Below are 20095 nucleotides of genomic sequence, written 5' to 3' on the forward strand. Positions count from 1 at the left end.
GGGGAGGACGTGTTAACAGGAACATTGCTTTATCAACTTTACGTCTCCTGCACAAATTATATTTACTGTCAACCAGCAGCGTGGGAAAGACTGCTACACGAGGAGCCCTCAGACTGCGAGAACATGACAACTCTCCATGTACACACTCTGTGGGGGGAAAAACTGCAGAAAGTACCAGAAGGGAAATGTACCATACAAACTACCAGCCCCAACACGTGTATCACTAATGCTTTATACTGTACTACCATAGTATAGATACTGTACAGTTCCACTTCTCTTATTCTGTATATATATACACTGCACAGTACCACTTCTCCTGTCCTGTATACTGGGTGTAATCCTCAGTATCTGCTCTTATTCTGTATATATACACTGCACAGTACCACTTCTCCTGTCCTGTATACTGGGTGTAATCCTCAGTATCTGCTCTTATTCTGTATATATGGACAGTGCACAGTACCACTTCTCCTGTCCTGTATGCTGGGTGTAATCCTCAGTATCTGCTCTTATTCTGTATATATGGACAGTGCACAGTACCACTTCTCCTGTCCTGTATGCTGTGTGTAATCCTCAGTATCTGCTCTTATTCTGTATATATATATACACTGCACAGTACCACTTCTCCTGTCCTGTGTGCCGGGTGTAATCATCAGTATCTGCTCCTATTCTGTATATATAGAGAGTGCACAGTACCACTTCTCCTGTCCTGTATGCTGGGTGTAATCCTCAGTATCTGCTCTTATTCTGTATATATATATACACTGCACAGTACCACTTCTCCTGTCCTGTGTGCCGGGTGTAATCATCAGTATCTGCTCCTATTCTGTATATATAGAGAGTGCACAGTACCACTTCTCCTGTCCTGTATACTGGGTGTAATCCTCAGTATCTGCTCTTATTCTGTATATATACAGTGCACAGTACCACTTCTCCTGTCCTGTATACTGGGTGTAATCCTCAGTATCTGCTCTTATTCTGTATATATATACACCGCACAGTACCACTTCTCCTGTCCTGTATGCTGGGTGTAATCCTCAGTATCTGCTCTTATTCTGTATATATAGAGAGTGCACAGTACCACTTCTCCTGTCCTGTATACTGGGTGTAATCCTCAGTATCTGCTCTTATTCTGTATATATATACACCGCACAGTACCACTTCTCCTGTCCTGTATGCTGGGTGTAATCCTCAGTATCTCCTCTTATTCTGTATATATACAGTGCACAGTACCACTTCTCCTGTCCTGTATACTGGGTGTAATCCTCAGTATCTGCTCTTATTCTGTATATATGGACAGTGCACAGTACCACTTCTCCTGCCCTGTATGCTGGGTGTAATCCTCAGTATCTGCTCTTATTCTGTATATAAGGACACTGCACAGTACCACTCCTGTACTGTATGCTGGGTGGTCCCATTGGTCGCAGTCTGGCATCGTCAGCGTCTCTTGTGGTGGGGTCCCGGGGGTCTCTTGGCCCTTGGAGGAGTCTCCTCTCCTTGTTATTCTTTCATTAGGTGTAGCCATGCTCAGTGATTAGAGATTCGGATGGTCACACAGTCAGTGCCGGGGTCAGGGGCACCCAGTAATATTCGAATCGTTCAGCGCTTTATTCTCCTCAATCTGAAGGTTGATCTCTGCTGATCTATTCATCTCATCCTTATACATAGCAACTAGATCAGACTGTGCTCCTCAGGAAGACTATTATACACAGCCTGTGCTCCTCAGCAAGACTATTATACACAGACTGTGCTCCTCAGCAAGACTATTATACACAGACTGTGCTCCTCAGTATGGCCATTACATATAGACTGTGCTCCTCAGTATGGCCATTACATATAGACTGTGCTCCTCAGTATGGCCATTATATATAGACTGTGCTCCTCAGTATGGCCATCACACATAGACTGTGCTCCTTAGTATGGCCATCATATATAGACTGTGCTCCTCAGTATGGGCATTATACACAGACTGTGCTCCTCAGTATGGCCATCATTTATAGACTGTGCTCCTCAGTATGGGCATCATATATAGACTGTGTTCCTCAGTATGGCCATAATATATAGACTGTGCTCCTCAGTATGGCCATAATATATAGACTGTGCTCCTCAGTATGGCCATTGTATATAGACTGTGCTCCTCAGTATGGGCATTATACACAGACTGTGCTCCTCAGTATGGCCATCATATATAGACTCTGCTCCTCAGTATGGCCATCGTATATAGACTGTGCTCCTCAGTATGGGCATTATACACAGACTGTGCTCCTCAGTATGGGCATTATACACAGACTGTGCTCCTCAGTATGGCCATCATATATAGACTGTGCTCCTCAGTATGGCCATCATATATAGACTATATAGACTGTGCTCCTCAGTATGGCCATCATATATAGACTGTGCTCCTCAGTATGGCCATCATATATAGACTGTGCTCCTCAGTATGGCCATCATATATAGACTGTGCTCCTCAGTATGGCCATCATATATAGACTGTGCTCCTCAGTATGGCCATCATATATAGACTGTGCTCCTCAGTATGGCCATCATATATAGACTGTGCTCCTCAGTATGGCCATAATATATAGACTGTGCTCCTCAGTATGGACATCATATATAGACTTTGCTCCTGTCAGTATGTCAGTCTGGTTACCACCCCTCTCTGGTCCAATCACAGTAGTCTTAGAGTCACTTCATCCTCAGCCATTGAGAGTGCAAATCACCTCACTTCTCTCCACCAATAGGAGCAACCCAGTAGCAAGTCAGAGAGTGGAGTCACCCCAAGATTTTGTGTCCTCTTCTAGGTGTCTGGTGGGAGACCAGACCCAGGCTGTGCACCTCAACATGACTATCATACACAGACTGTGCTCCTCAGCATAACCATCATACCCAGGCTGTACACCTCAACTTCACTATCATTCACAGACAGTGCTCCTTAGTCCGGCTATTATACACAGACTGTGCTCCTCAGCATATCCATCACACATAGACTGTGCTCCTCAACATAACCATCATACCCAGGCTGTGCTCCTCAACATAACCATCATACCCAGGCTGTGCTCCTCAACATAACCATCATACCCAGGCTGTGCACCTCAACATGACTATGATACACAGACTGTGCTCCTCAGCATGACCATCCCACATAGACTGTGCTTCTCAGCATGACCATAACACATAGACTGTGCTCCTCCGTATTACCATCATATATTGACTATGCTTCTTAGCATGACTATCATACCCAGGCTGCTCACCTCAACATGACCATCATACACAGACTGTGCTCCTCAGCATTACCTTCATATATAGACTGTGCTCCTTAGCATGACCATTATACACAGATGGTGCTCCTTATCATGTCCACTATATGCAGTCCAATCCACCATGTCTGACCACAGTACATAGACCGTGACCCGTATCATATTCAGCTCATAAACATTGCTATACAGATGTAGCAGAGTTGAGTGCGTTGGCTGTGAACAGAGTTACTGGTTTCCATGCATTTCTATAAATGTCCTCAGATAACCCTGGAGCCACATAACCAACTCCTCTCTGCCACACCTGTGCAGTTCATGGTGTTGAATATGTTGTGTCACTCCTCTTATAATATATTCCTTTTGTTGAAGTTGAGCCATTAGCGCTGTCTTATCTGTCAGCTGACCATTGCCATTGCTCCTCAGCACACAGTGTGTATATCCGCCAGCCACCCGTATTCAGTCCAGGGCTCGGTGTGGATTTCACTGCAGATTCGGTCTCTTTGCTTTTCCCAGTATCCGACGCTGATCCAACAAACGTGGCGACGTTCCAGACACATGTATCTTATTTAAAAGGGGACAACAAAAGATGTTGAGAAGGGTTCTTTGCTATAGGCGCCCAAACAAAAGACCGGCTTGTGGTTCCACGCCATTAAAGTTCTCGTATCTCTGCCCAACATCAATGAATACAAGAGGCCAAACAAAGGCGGCAAGACGAGACACGCTGCCTGAGCGCTGCTCTGGATTTGCCAGGTATGGGCACTGCCAAGCTTCACACAACACTGTCTGGCCTGGCCACCCACCAGGGCTCAGATTACATGGCAATGACTGCCAGTCTCCAGGGCAAGGACTAATAGGGGTTAACATACAGTAGAGTTCTGAGCACACCACACCGACAGAGCCTGTTTGAGAGGAAACCATCAGCATTTTAGAAGCATATAACATGTTATGTCCCTATCGTGCACGAGGTGCTAAGGATAAAGACAAGTTTCATCCTTGGTGCAGTTTCTGGGCTATTAGGAGTTTTGGTGAACTGGGGGCAGGACTACCACCCCCAGTGCACTGGGCGGATTGGTGCAGGGGGCTAGGTAGGTGCACTGTCTCACCAAGCAAGCTCAGTAGTGCACAGCAAAAGAAAACCTTATTAACAGAAAAGAAGCCCTCCTTGTACCCAGCTTGCCATACTCCAAAAACCTGATCTTTTCAAGGTCACCATTCCTTTTCCTAAAGACCTCCACCTTGGAGACAACTCTTCGCTATATAGATGCTAGACAACATGCATGCTACAAGTAGTACCCAACCACTATGGTGATGAATAACAACGTGCACCAATCTCAACCACCCAGGTTCCTGAATGCTCCTTAGGCCCACTCCCACTCCAGGCCCCACTTTAACCAACCCTAAGATCTTGACCTAGGCAGTCCCTGATCTGGGGTAGTTAAGCCAGAAGATACTCATGGGGTGTACAAAGGTCCTTCACTCACCCTCCTGTGTTTTCTAAGAACACCACAGGGTTCACCATGGACAAACCTCCAAGTGTCCTTGTGGGGTACGAAACTTCACCCAGATGCCTCTGAGTAGTGGTCCACTTCTGATATCACTATATTGGCTTCTTGAGGACACAAAGATGCTAACATCATCAGCATATGCTACCAGTCTCGTGGCACCTTCTGGCTTCTCCAGGATCATCCTGACCGTTGCCAATAGTCCACAACAAACCCACCATTTGCTGGGCTGTATAGCTAGAGGTATAACCAGTAGGAAGAAGGAGATTGTGATCCCGCTGTATAGAGCTCTGGTGAGATCACATCTGGAATACTGTGTCCAGTTCTGGAGACCTCACCTACAAAAAGAATATTGACAAAATGGAATGGGAGACGGATTACAAAAATGCTGGAGGGTATCAGGCATAAAAGATATCTGGAAAAATTTAAGGATTTGATCTGTATAGTCTGGAGGAATAAAGGGAAAGGAGTGACATGATTAAAACCTTTGAATATTTTAAAGGACTAAATAAGGATAAAGAGGAAAGTGTTTTTAGAAAAAAATGGACTCAAGAACAAGGGGACATAGAGGGAACTGAGGCAACATGGGTAGATGCTAGGAACAAACTTCCCGCAGACGTGGTTGGTAAATCTACAATAACAGAATATAAACCTGCCTAGCATAAACATGTATTTATCCTAAGATAATAAGAAAGTGAATACAAAAAAGGGCAGACTAGATGGACCAAGTGGTCTTTTTCTGCCAGCAATCTTCTATGTTTCTAAGCAAAGGATTGATCAAGAACACATATAACAGCGGCCTCAAAGGGCAACTCTGGCGAACACCAGACCCAACCTCAAAAGGTAGATCTTTCACTCACTGGCGGGAAACTCCCTGCCCCTGCATAAAATATCTTAAGCCAATTAACAAAAGTTTCTGACAGGCCATTTCTCTGAAGTACAGACCAGGGGTACTTGTGGTTTGTCCGATCAAATGCTTTACCTGATCCACGGAATCAAGTATCCCTTTCAAAGACCTGTCTCCCTGAAACTAAGGACAGCTCTTAAAGTGCTTCGGCCTGGAACATAGCAGTGCTGAGCCTCTGAAAGGAGATGGGGTGCAAACTGCACCAGCCAACTGAACAGTATCTTGGCCAGACACTTCCTGTCTGTATTGAGAAGAGATCTGGATCTCCAATTCTCAATACGGATTGGATCTTTACCCTTTGACAGAAGAATCAGGACTGACCTCGGCAGGAGAGACACTCATTTAAGAGCGGGACCAAGATGTACCAGTCAGATAGTAGGCCATCTTGACCTGGTGACTTCTTCAGGGAAAGACCTTTAATCGCCAGCCTGATGTTCTCTTCCTTAATCTCTTCTGCAAAAACATCAAGAGAGACTCAGAAATGGTCTCGGCCAGGAAACACGTAGCCCGAGCTCCAGGAGAACTCTCCAGACACCCGGAGAAGAAGCAGCACAGAGCAGATTCCCGAGCTAACAAAGCAATTCAATTTGTTTGTATTTTAAATTAGCTCATTTCCATTAGCTATAACATACAGTATATACAGGATGTAATGTACAGCACAGATATAGGGTATAATGTACAGTACAAATCTAGGATGTAATGTACAGTATAGATTTAGGGTGTAGTGTGCAATATGGATGTAGGGTTGAAATATACAATACAGATGTAGGGTATTGTGTACAGTACAAATATAGGCTGATATATGTATACTGGTGGTTGTGGTTCTCTTTTTCACTGGATCCCTTTACACATGTAATTTTGCTGTGATTTTGTAATCATGTTAATAAAAATTTAAAAATGTATAAGTTTAAGCCGTATAGTTTGTTTGTGTATAGCTTAGTTACTAGTATACTGTGGACAAGAGACATGAGACAGACGCCTTTTATATGTGTGTATGACCATTGTAATTTTTGTGTATAAAATATAGGGTATAATGTACTGTACATATATAGGGTATAATGTAAAGTAAAGCTTTAGAGTGTAGTGTGCAATATAGAGGTAGGGTTAAAATGTACAGTACAGATGTAGGTTGTAATGTACTGTATAGAGATAGGGTATAACACACACGGGGCCGACTCCAGGTTTTAGTGGGCCCTTGAGCGACAGCCTCAGCGGGCCCCTCATCTGTCCACTATGCACAATCACTTGAGATACGACTAACATACACAAACACACACTCACTGAAACACACACATTAATGACTGACACACATTACTAAATGACACACACGCACAAACACACATTACTGACTGACACACACACATTTCTGAGTGACACACACACACACACACCACCACACACATTACTGACTGACACACACACACACACACACACACACACACACACACACACACACACACAGAGCACTTACAGCTCAGTCTTCTCTCTCTTCCTCGCCACCCAACTCCACACTGTAGTATTAAGGACCTGCAGGTCATGTGATAAGGTCCTTCAGCTATCTCTCTCTTTATCAAACATGGTGTAAAGTGAAATAGGCTCAGTTGCCCCTAGCAACCAATCAGATTCCACCTTTCCTTCCTCACAGACTCTTGGAAAATGAAAGGTGGAATCTGATTGGTTGCTAGGGGCGACTGAGCCAGTTTCACTTTACACCATGTTTGATAAATCTCCCCCTTAGGGTTTAATGTGCAATATATTTGTAGGGTATAATATGCAGTACAGATGTAAGGTATTATGTACACTTTAGATATGGGATATAATGTACAGCAAAAAATATAGGGTATAATATACAGAATAGCTATATGGTATAATGTGGTATTATATGGTATTTTGTACAGTAAAGATATATGGAATAATGTACAGTATTGATAGGGTATAATGTACTGTATAGATGTAAGGTATAATGTAAAGTATAGTTATAGGGTTTAATGTGCAGTATGGATAAAGGATTTAAAGCACAGAATAGCTATAGAATATAATTTGCAGTACAAATATAGGGTATAATGTACAGTAAAAGGAAATAGAATATAAAGTATAGATATGGGATATTAAGTATAGAACAGATACAGGGTATAATGTACAGTACAGATATGGGGTATAATGTACAGTATAGATATAGGTGTATCATACCATATAGATAGTTATAAAGTCCAGTATTGATATAGGATATAATGTACAGCGCGGGTATAATGTACTGTATAGCTATAGGCTATACTGTACAGTATAGCTATAGGGTTATAATGTACAGTACAGATATGGGCTATAATGTACAGTATAGATAAAGGGTGTAACGTACAGTATAGATATCAGATATAAAGTACAGTATAGATATAGGGTACAATGTACAGCACAGGTATGGTGTATAATGTAAAGTACAAATATAGGGTATAATGTACAATAAAGATTTTGGGTATAATGTGCAGTATAGATATATGATATAATGTACCGTACAGATATGGGATAAAATGGACAGTATAGATATAGGGTATAATAGACAGTATAGATATAATGTGCAGTATAGATATAGGGTATAATGTGCAGCAAAGATATAGGGTATAATGTGTGGTATAGATGTACAGATATGGGATAAAACGTACAGTATAAATATAGGGTATAATGCACAATATATATCGGGTATAATGTGCAGTATAGATATGGGATAAAAAGTACAGTATAGATATTGGGGGGAAAATTATCAAACATGGTGTAAAGTGAAACTGGCTCAGTTGCCCCTAGCAACCAATCAGATTCCACTTTTCATTCCCCACAGACTCTATGAAAAATGAAAGGTGGAATCTGATTGGTTTCTACGGGCAATTGAGACAGATAAATCTCCCCTCTAGGGTATAATATACAGTATAGATATAGGATCAAATGTGCAGTACAGATATAGGGTATAACGTACAGTACAGTAATAGGATGTAATGTACAGTATAGATTGCTCCGCTCTGACACTCTCTTATGTATAATCATAGCAGATGCAGAAAGACTAAATACACAACAGTCACAACATGGCCAAGGCCAAAACACCGAGATCTGCCTGTGGCCCTGGACAGGAGCCCTAAGGAACAGCTGCCTTATTCCATGTGACATCAGACAGACTTAACCCCTTCAGATGCCGCTGGGCTCTGATGACATGTAAGGCCGGAGACAATGATGAGCTGTCCGTGCATCATGTGATGTGATCGGTGCTGACACATTGTGAGTTAGCCTGCAATAATAGTGGTTAAAAAGGGACCCATATTGTATAGTGATCATATAAGCCGGGGCAGCTGACCCTCATAAGCCAGAGCTGGTTATCTCCTCCCCCATCCAAACCCTCCAGAGTAAATTACCTTAATAAACACCCCAGATCCCCCATCTACAGACCCCCTGAGTTGACCACCGTAATTCAGACCTTAGATCCCCAACTACAGATTCTCGAGAGTAGACTACCCTAATACAGACCCCAGATCCACCAACTATAGAACCTCCAGAGTGGACTACCCTAATACAGGCCCTAGATCCACCATCTACAGACCCTCCAGAGTAGACTACCCTAATACAGACCCCAGATTCACTAACTACAGAGCCTCCAGAGTGGACTACCCTAATACAGACCCTAGATCCGCCAACTACAGACCCTCCAGAGTAGACTACCCTAATACAGATCCCAGATCCACCAACTTCAGATTCTCCAGAGTAGACTACCCAAATGCAGACCCCAGATCCACCAACTTCAGATTCTCCAGAGTAGACTATCCTAATACAGACCTTAGATCCGCCAACTACAGACGCTCCTGAGTAGACTAACCTAATTCAGACCCTAGATCTGCCAACTACAGACTCTCCAGAGTGGACTACCTTAATACAGACCCCAGATCCCTCAACTACAGTCCCTCCAGAGTGGACTACGCTATTACTAACCCTAGATCCCCAAATCAAATACCAGCCCTCCAGAGATTCCCCAGATCTCCCAACTACAGACCCTCCATAGTGGACTTCCCTAATACAGACCCCCGGGTCCCCCAACTACAGAACCCTCAGAGTGGAAGACTGTAATTCAGACACTAGATCCCCCAACTACAGATCTTCCAGAGTAGACTACCCTAATACAGACCCAGATCCTGCAACTATAGACCATGTAAAGTGGAGTACCCTAATACAGAACCCACTGACATAATCTGAAAGACCTTAAAGAAGACTCCCCTAATACAGACAGCAGACCAGATTCAACCTAATACTGATCCCTAGTCCAGGCTGCCCGTCATACAGATTAAGGCCCAGTTACACAGAGCAATAATCTGCCCAGTCAGGTTGATAGGTTGATTATCACTTTGTGTAATAAAGACAGCAATTAGCCAAAGAAACATCATCACGTATTACCGAACCTGACACTCTGTGAACTTGTTTGGCAAAAAGTGGTCTTCCTCATCACTGCTTATTTCCAAAAGTGAATACGAGAGTTTTTTTCTACACTCAATCACTACAAAATATCCCAGCAGCGTACTGCACTACCTAGGCAAAGTCCCCAAGGCAGCCCCCTAGCCTATTCAACTCAGCTACATTTCCTAACCTACTCAGCTAAACCATGCTTCTTCCCTTAGTATTTTCACCCCAAGCACCCAAATTGATTATGTGTTGTCCATCAAGGGAAAGCATGTTGTTAACTCACATTATTTTGGCGCACTTTCTACTAAAAAGTATTTAAAGAGGCAGTTCACCAAAAATTATTATTGCCGCGGGATCGCAACAAGGCTGCGCCACGGGACACCGATCAGCTGCGGATAGTATACCTGACAGCGCCTACCGGGGGGCCAATAATTTTTTGTGAACTGTTTTTTTAAGCAAAGTTAAATTCTGGTGCTGTGCTCATTACTCCGTCGCACCTGCACACACACATTGTGCTAGCCTTACAAAGCCCAGTGCCCGTGTGTCCGGGGGTGGGTATCACCACTTCTGGGCACCGTGACCAAGCAGAAACACCACCTAACCCAGTGCTGTTACCACCTAGCAACCCCGGGCCATGGCATAAAGTTTAATATTTTACACGTAAGGCAAGCGCTGCATGGACATCACTAACAATGTCTGTGCAGCCCTTGCTGCGCCATTATCGAGCCGTGAAACAGACTCAGTAAGCAGGAGCCGATATAGTAGATCGGTGCTCACTTATCCAAAATATCAGGCAGTGTAATAGGGCCCCTAGACTCCTAAATAAAGACCACAGAGCAGACTTACTGTAAATACATACACCAGATAAGACTATCCTATATAACGACTCCAGACTAGCATATATATAGATTCAAGGACAAACCACCATTAATATAGACCACAGACCACCATAAATTTAAACCCTATATCCATCATAAATGCTGACTCTCCAGTCCAGAACAAAAATATAGAATCCAGACCACCAGTGTAGAGCATCGTAACTACAGACTGCAGACCACCATAAATATTGATTCCAGACCAAACCACCATAAATAAAGACTCCCTATAGACGGTAAATACATACAGCAGATACGTCTACCTTACATACAGACTCCAGACCACCATAAATACAAACTCAGACCAAACCACAATAAATACAGACTCCAGACCACCAAAAATTTCAACTCTGTATCCACCATAAATATATACTCTAGACCAAACATCATAAATACAGACTCCAGACCAGATCACCAGAAACATTCACTCCAGACGAAACAACTAGAAATTTAGACTCTCGACCACAACCCCACAAATACAGACTCCAGACCAGAACCCCCAAAAATTGAGACTCCAGGCCAGACCAGCCGATCGTGGTGTCCGGTGATGGTACTGTGAATCACCAGCTCTGTATGATCTTCAAGTTCTGTTTCTTGCAGAAGACCTTGCAGAAGAGATAGTGGCAAGGTACCATTTATATTCCGAAGCATTTGGCATATATCACCAATCATGTGTCTTATCATGAGGTCATTCTATACAGCGGCGACACCTGGTCACCATGTTTCTCTTGTTCTGACTATTAGTTTTCGTTGTGGTTTTACTAGTGACATTTTACTCAAGAAAACCGACCCCCAGAAAGTCTGACACGTATCGTCTCCTTTACTTTGCATCATTTCTGATTTTGGCGTTGTCATTTCTAATTCTATGCAGTATGCTCTGCTGTTGTCACCCAGTCAGATAACTCCCTGTGTGTAGGGGATAAGGTTGTCTTCTCTGATAACACTGCTGCACTGACATTGCTGCCATGTAGCAGAGCTGACACACTATAGTCCTGGTATAGTAGAGAGGTGACCTTGTGTCAGGACAGGTGAGCGCAGTGAGTGTAGTAGGTGTGTGCTCACATGGTCTGGTGACCACCAACCCCTTGCCTCTATAAGGACATTATATGGCACAGGGAGCCGTATACGTGCCGGGCAGAGTGCATTACAGTGTAGTGGGGCAGGAGGGGCGGAGAGCGGTCTACGTGAGCTTCTAAGTTTGGTCTGGAGGGGACCTTGGTATTCGGCCCCCACCTTTTCCCACAGACTCATGTAACTCACAGGTTCAAGGCTGCTCCACACTGTTAACATATCAGCTGCAGCACAACAGGGGCCTGGGAAGGGTTAATGCAGCCCAAAGTAAGGGTCAGTATAACATATGGCATTAAGCCTGGACCCCACTGACTCCTCAACGTCTCTGCTTGCTGTCAGTGAACGAAGACTTCATTATTAACATCCAAGTCTCATAGACTCCTATACAGTGATCTGAGGGCTACACAGCTGAACTTGACTGACAGAGGTGCGTCTGCTTAGGTGTCCATTCTCCGCTGGATATCTGGTATCGCAGCCCAGTCCTATTCACCTGAGTAGGTGGCGTCCCCCAACATAAGGCCCCTTCCTTTACCCCACAATGCCCTAACAGTGACATTTACAGTAAATAGGATGGACTACCCCTTTAGAAGTCCAGCACATGGACCAATAGCTGATGTTTACGGCATGATGGGAGTTGTAGTTTTGAAAAAGCTGTAGAATTGCACTTTGGAGGGCATTGTAGATGGTCAATCTGTAAGACGTCTCATATACGGTTCTTGGGTCCTGTCTCATGTCATCTTTGTTTCTTCTACCAGAGGATACAGCAAGTAGACTGAGACTCCTGAGTACATTATAGGGACAGTAGTGGATGATGAGAATTCTGACTACATTATAGGGACAGTAGTGGATGATGAGACTCCGACTGACTACATTGAAGGTACAGTAGTGGATGATAAGAGTTCTGCTACATTGAAGGGACAGTAGTGGATGATGAGACTTTTGACTACATTATACGAACAGTAGTGGATGATGAGACTCCAGCTGACTACATTTTAGGGACAGTGGTGGATGATGAGAGTTTTGCTAGATTGAAGGGACAGTGGTGGATGATGAGAGTTCTTCTGACTATATTATAGGGACAGTTGTGGATGATGACACTCCGGCTGACCACATAATAGGGACGGTAGTGGAAAGAGATGGCCATGTTGGGAGCTTTGCTGGGATCTTCAGCACCATGGACAGAGACATGGGGCATGGAAACCCTCTGTATTACAGTAGGCAGCCCCCCTTCATAGTTCAGGTCATACCCCGGGGGTATTATGGGGACCACCCCAGGTCCCATCACTGCATATAGGCAGGAGTATAGCCTCATCACCTGCTCAGCTCCTCCATCTTCTCATCATCCTGTTGGCTCTGGTGGTGAATTTGCGGCCGCTAGGGTCCTCTGGTGCCCACACTTATCCTTCTTCTTGGTAACAGATGCCTGATATGATCCATTTATCTTATTAAATGACATCATCACCTATATCCTGGTTACATTTAAGGATTTGGTGCAGTAAAGGCCATGGTTATCTCCATTGTGTTAATGAAAGGGCTGATCCATCATGAAGAAGGTATCTTACAGTGATCAGTGAGGGATGAGGTCCCATTGCTCTTACCCAGCAGTTTCCTGAACCATCCATGCGGCTCAGTGCCCCTACAGAATATAGTGAGATCCTCACATCTACATTCATAGGGTAGGGATGTCCATAGGGGAGGGCCTCTCCTAAAAGGTTCTATGACCCCCAGGGTTGTCACTTAAAATTTAGCCTGGCACCATGTTTCTCTTTCCATTCCACTTTTAAGACTTGGATGGACTTGATGACCCTTCAATGTCCATAGTGATGGAGATGGTGTCTATTCTTTGTTCTGGACATTACCCTAGATTTTGGTACTTTGCTTTGATCAGTGGGAGCCCAGCGACCTACAGCAAGTGGATAATTATTATAGTGGGTAAGGGGCCCGAAGTAGGGGCCATGTACTCTAAGACAGCACTTCTCAAACATTTTCTACTGGAGCCTCACCCAACAGACCATAGGGATACTTGGGCCTCACCAGACTGATCAAGAGGATCAGTCAATAATTTTCCTTAACCAGAGATTGTTGCCACCAGGGAAAGGAGTGTGCAGCTGATAAAACTGCCTCCCCAGCTATGCCTCACCAACAACTAGGGGGCGCCTCACAGTTTGAGGAGCACTGCTCCAAGATGTCATTGAGACATTGACCTAGGTTCGTTCTTTGAGACTGAAATGTTTGGGGCAGATTTGGACTCCCCTGGGGCTTCATGGGAACATGACTCTGCTCTAATAAAGGATAACCTCCATCCTCCTGGCAGGATTCTGCCTTCTGCTGATTATACATTCCCTTCAGGACAGTTTACTGGAAGACTCCAAATATAGAAGTGACCTTATTGTAAATGGCAATGAGGGGGCGTCATGTGGAGGCTTCACATTGTGACCACCAGACTGTACCGTGTCATGTATGGAACCTGCAGGGTGACCACCATACTGTACTGCGTCAGGTATAGAGCTCGCAGGGTGACCACCAGACTGTACTGCTTCATGTATGGAACCTGCAGGGTGACCACCATACTGTACTGCGTCAGGTATAGAGCTTGCAGGGTGACCACCAGACTGTACTGCCTCATGTATGAAGGCCACAGGGTGACCCCCAGACTGTACTGCCTTATGTATGGAACCTGCAGGGTGACCACCATACTGTACTGCGTCAGGTATAGAGCTGGTACCATTTTGATGTCCTCATCGAGGCATGTCCAGTCCTGGGGTCTGTCTCTTAGGGGATGGTATTCAGGGTAAAATCAACCTTTATACCGGTGACGCAGTTTGGTGTGAGGTGGGGCCTAGAGCATCCTAGGCACATGTGCTGTGTGAGTTTCCCCCTCTGCTCCTGACTTGTGCAGGATTATGCATATTACATTGTGTGCTGGGTGAGTTTCCCTCTCCCCCCTGACTTTTGTAGGGCTGTGCTGATTACATTGTGTGCTGGGTGAGTTTACACCTCCCATCAGTTTATGCAGTACTAGACACATTACAGAATATGCTGTGTGAGTTTTCCCCTCCCCCCAGTTTCTACAGAACTGTGCAGATTACATTTTACACTGTGTGATTTCCCAGTGACATGTGCAGGTTTGTGGAGATTACAGTTTTATGCTGTGTGAGTTTCCCTACCCCCGGCCTTTGCATGACTGTGAGGATTATGGTGTAGGCTGCATGAGTTTCCCCCACCTCTGGCTTGTGCAGGACTGTGCGAATTATGTGTGCTGATAGAGTTTTCCCCTTCTCTCCTGACTTCTGGCTGAGGAATAGCCCCCAATCAAGATCAGTCACACAGCTCACTACTCCTGGGCCTATGGACTACAATGTCCAGCAAAACACTTCTTTGTATATGGTTCTTTACTTTAGTGCACAACAGTTCTTAGGAGATTCCCTATGTTCCCTTTCCTGTAATGGAGACAAGTATACTTACTGTGCAGCAGATGGTTGGGAAGTGATACCCTGTGGCTCTGGCTCCTCCTCACACTCCTTCTGTCTCAGCCCCCTCACATCCTGTGTGCATCAACACCCAGCACCCGGATCCAGCCCACTGCTGCTGATAGACACACCCACCTTCACAATTTGCCGTGGCCCTCGGTGCTGGATGGCAGATAGTTGGGCTTCTTGCATTTTCTCTGGGGCACGTGTCATGGTGGCCAGGAGTGGCGATACCCACTCCTGGACACTGGGCTTTGTAAAGTGTAGCACATTGTGTGGGTGCAGCGGAGAAAAATAGGTCCAGTACTTAACCAGGAAAAAACATTTCCTTAGAACCTGCAATACAGGTTAGGAACTTGAATAGGTACAAGTGCAGGTGTTGATAGTGTCCAAGGTAGTCCAAGGCCAAGGCAGTATACAAGAAGTAGTAGAAGTAGTGTTGCTTTACTGGATAAGTTCAGGGACTGTCTTGGGGACCTTGACTAACTAGTGCAGTACTCTACTAGAATAGTGGTGTAGAAGAACTTGGTATAGAAAGAGAAGACCTCATTTAGGAGTTAAAGGGGAACTTCTGGTAGAGGTAAAAAAAAAAAAAAAGAAACTTCTGCAGAAGCATATAGCATTACTTACCTATTTATCTATCTTAGTTTTGAAACTACCAAAAATCCATTTGTTTTGGGGGTTTTTTGTACTGTGTTGTGTGGTTGTATTTCTAGGTTTAGCAGGTGTACATATACGCTGCAGTACTGCAATGAGACTCCAACATGTGTAAACATAGCCTAAATTTCCCTGCAGAGTTTTGCACAATTAGCGAAGTTGCAGCACCTGCTTCTGGCTGGTCAGAGATGGTGAATCACTCAGGGGACTGGGCACAGAGGCCATTTTTCTACACTTCATGGATGTCAATTAGCTACCAGTGTGGCAGAACTGTATAGTAATACATTATATAGACAAATCTATATAACTTTTAATGTACTTTTAATAGAAAACAAGTTTTCCTTATGTGGAGTTCCCCCTTAAGAGAAGGGGAAGAGAAGGGAACAGGATAGGAAGACAAAACAAGTCCAGCGAGTGTCAGGTTTGGTAGCACGAGTCCCAGGCTTGAACTACTCGGCAAAGCTAACCTCTCAAGGTTCCCCAAGAAGGTCGAACAATTATCAGTGGAATACATCAGCTTAGGCTCTTTGTTCCACTGTGAATAAATCTCTGGCTGTATAGATTGTCCTGATTTTTTAGAAGGATCCCTGGCGTAGGCAAGCTTGAACCCAGGGGACAGTTACGCCACCTTTGGGTTTAACAGCGCTTTGTTACTCACAGGGTCTTAACAACTGTGTCTCTCTGTCTCTTACCAATTCCACTATGGAAGATGACTATACCAGGGCCCTGGCTGTAGACTGCAGCAGCAACTTTCTCTGTGTCTCCTCCCTGCAGCTAACTGGACAAAAGACCCTCCCACCAGGAACTAACTCACTTTTATAGGGATGACCGGGTTTAATCTCCTATTGGTGGGAATCATACTAGAAAGAGGAGAAGGAAGATGTGTAATAGGTTAGTGTGATTCTGGTACATGCACCAGTAATTGGCTAGAACAGTGAACACAGAACAAAGCAGTCAACCCTTTTTACCTCCTTCCGCTGTGCACAAGATACGGGAGAGTGAGACACCAAGTGGTGACGGAGTGGAAAGGCACCCATCATCCCAGAGCTTGACACCTTGGACAGGTGACATAAAATTTAGTGAAACACCCATACTGGGATACTACACACTCACCATGGCCACTTCTAATCTGTAGGACATCCTCAGCCACCCATAACAGGATTACAGTGTATGCTGTATGCCTCTCCACCTCTAGTTTTGCTTAGTGGATGACATCTTATACTGTGTGACTTCCCCCCTGTATCCCTGTAGTTTATCATGTTACAAGTCTCTGTATTTTGGTTTTCTGCTCAGACTTGATTTGTCTCTGGGTCCTGTTAGGTAGAGTTAAGGCCCTTTTACACAGGCCAATTATTGTTAACAATCCTTCCTAGGAATGCTTATTCATCAGCTAATGGCCTGTGTAATAGGACAAGCAATCGATTACTGGCTGATTGGATCTTTTAGGCGGCTGCACATCTCTCTAGGTTTAAACAGGGGATGTGTCGCCGATAATTATGCATTTTAAATGGGCGCAAAAATGATACATCAATCGTTGATGCAGCCCTGCCGCTTGATTCATTGCCCTGTTTAAAGCGAATGTACCATCAGATACATTCGCTTTAAGCATTGCACATGAATAGAACGGTGCGCGAGGATGCCGGTCCTTTTTTTTGAGCCACAGCCTGATTTCCGCCCACGGCGCCGGTCTTTTCCAGAGCACCAGCCTGGGCTGAAGCACTAGAGGTGGGCGAGCCCACCCCCAGTGGGAAGAAATCACCACCCCTCTATGACAGGGCTCCATTGATTTTAATGGAGCTGTGTCATAGAGGGGCAGGGGTTTCCTCCCACTGGGGGTGAGCTGGCCCAGTGCTCCGAAATAGAACAGCGCTGGGCTGCAGTTTTAAAAAAAGGACCTCGGCACCGTTCTATTCATCTGAAACACTTATAGCAAATGTACCTGATGGTACATTTGCTCTAAGTGGGTCCTTAGTCCAGGGTTTCCATAAAGACGTTGCAGGGACATTGGAGTTAGTTTGTTAGGTGACAGGTTAGAGTTCAGGGACAGACTTAGGAAAAGATAAGGGCCAGTCCTGCTATTTGCTTCTGTGTCATTTCCTTCATTTCTGGTTGTCATTATCAGTGTGAATTATTATCCACTCATCATCCTTTGGTTCCTTTTATCTATTGTTATTTTGATGGTATTGATGTTTGCTTTGTCTTATTATTCAGCTCTACTACAGTATAAGTATCGGGAGCTTATAGATTACACAGGAAGTGAAAGTAGCATTCTAATCTAGTTGTCTGCCCCACCAATGTCCACTGTCCGGTTGTTGGACATTATGGCCCTGAGCACTTGCACTGATGACCCAGTTGTGCTTCTCCCCCATGATCAGGACAGGATATGAGACCTCCTGTTAATCATTGCAGCCACCCCCCTCCCCTCCCAGGGCAGGTGAGTGACTGCATCCTTCCCGTACAATGGCCGCTGTGTTCTCTCTGCATTTCTCATCCTGATGATCAATAAATATAAAATATCTGCACAATGAGCTGTACCTGGAGCGTGGCCCAAACTGCCCCGGGGCGTGTGAACGGCCGGACCTCCGGACACTGTGCTGATATCTTGTGTAATATTTACCGGGAAGAGACTTGCCCCCCGACCACCCCTGAACCCAACCTTAATATGTCCTGGGAAGAAGCTGCTCCAGAGATGACACCATAAGGAAGAGGATGAGGTGCTGCAGACTTTTACATATTATATGGAACAATTGTCTGTCTACCGACACGCAATGTATTATAGCGGTAATTCATACTAATATCAGTGACGTCATAAAGGGGGCGAGGCTGTAAGTTATTTTATGCACATTGCTCAAAAAAATAAAGGGAACACTCAAATAACACATCCTATTCATACTAATATCAGTGACGTCATAAAGGGGGCGAGGCTGTAAGTTATTTTATGCACATTGCTCAAAAAAATAAAGGGAACACTCAAATAACACATCCTAGATATAATTGAAATCTTCTCATTGAATACTTTGTTCTGTACAAAGTTGAATGTGCTGACAACAAAATCACACAAAAATCATCAATGGAAATCACATTTATTAACCAGTGGAGGCCTGGATTTTGAGTCATACACAAAATTAAAGTGGAAAAACACTCTCCAGGCTGATCCAACTTTGATGTAATGTCCATAAAACAAGTCACAATGAGGGTGAGTATTGTGTGTGGCCCCCAAGTACCTGTATGACCTCCCTACAATGCCTGGGCATGCTCCTGATGAGGTTAGGGATGATCTCCTGAGATATCTCCTCCCAGACCTGGACTAAAGCGTCCGCCAACTCCTGGACAGTCTGTGGTGCAACGTGACGTTGGTGGATGGAGCGAGACATGATGTCCCAGATGTGCTCAATTGGATTCAGGTCTGGGGAACAAGCGGATAGTCCATAGCTTTAATGCCTTTATCTTGCAGGAACTGCTGACACACTCCAGCCACATGAGGTCTAGCATTGTCCTGCATTAGGAGGAGCCCAGGGCCAACCACCCCAGCATATGGTCTCACAAGGGTTCTGAGGACCTCATCTCGGTACCTAATGGCAGTCAGGCTACCTCTGGTGCGGCTGCCAAAGAAATGCCACCCCCCACCATTACTGACCCACTGCCTAACTGGTCATGCAGAAGGATGTTGCAGGCAGCAGATCGCTCTCCAGGGCGTATGCACACTTTGTCACGTCTGTCACATGTGCTCAGTATGAACCTGCTTTCATCTGTGAAGAGCACAGGGCACCGGTGGCGAATTTACCAATCCTGGTATTCTCTGGCAAGCGCCCTGCACGGTGTTGGGCTGTGAGCACAACCCCCATCTGTGGACATCGGGCCCTCATAATAGCCTCATAAAGTGGGGTTCTAACCGTTTGTGCAGACACATGGACATTTGTGGCCTGCTGGA

At 44.8% G+C, this 20095-nt stretch overlaps 2 long non-coding RNA genes across 2 annotated transcripts in view; one reads left to right on the forward strand and one right to left on the reverse strand.

The window, feature by feature from the left end:
• The window catches only part of LOC138774413 (uncharacterized), a 70246-nt gene extending 54719 nt beyond the window's left edge, over positions 1 to 15527 (reverse strand). The window contains exon 1 of the long non-coding RNA XR_011360309.1: positions 15503 to 15527. This is a non-coding gene — a long non-coding RNA (uncharacterized lncRNA). The remainder of the gene's footprint in view (positions 1 to 15502) is intronic.
• Positions 1 to 20095, forward strand: part of LOC138774412 (uncharacterized) — a 72401-nt gene that overhangs the window by 27902 nt on the left and 24404 nt on the right. The window lies entirely within an intron of this gene.

The sequence above is a fragment of the Dendropsophus ebraccatus genome, chromosome 15 (genome assembly GCF_027789765.1).
Source record: "Dendropsophus ebraccatus isolate aDenEbr1 chromosome 15, aDenEbr1.pat, whole genome shotgun sequence".
NCBI lineage: Eukaryota > Metazoa > Chordata > Amphibia > Anura > Hylidae > Dendropsophus > Dendropsophus ebraccatus.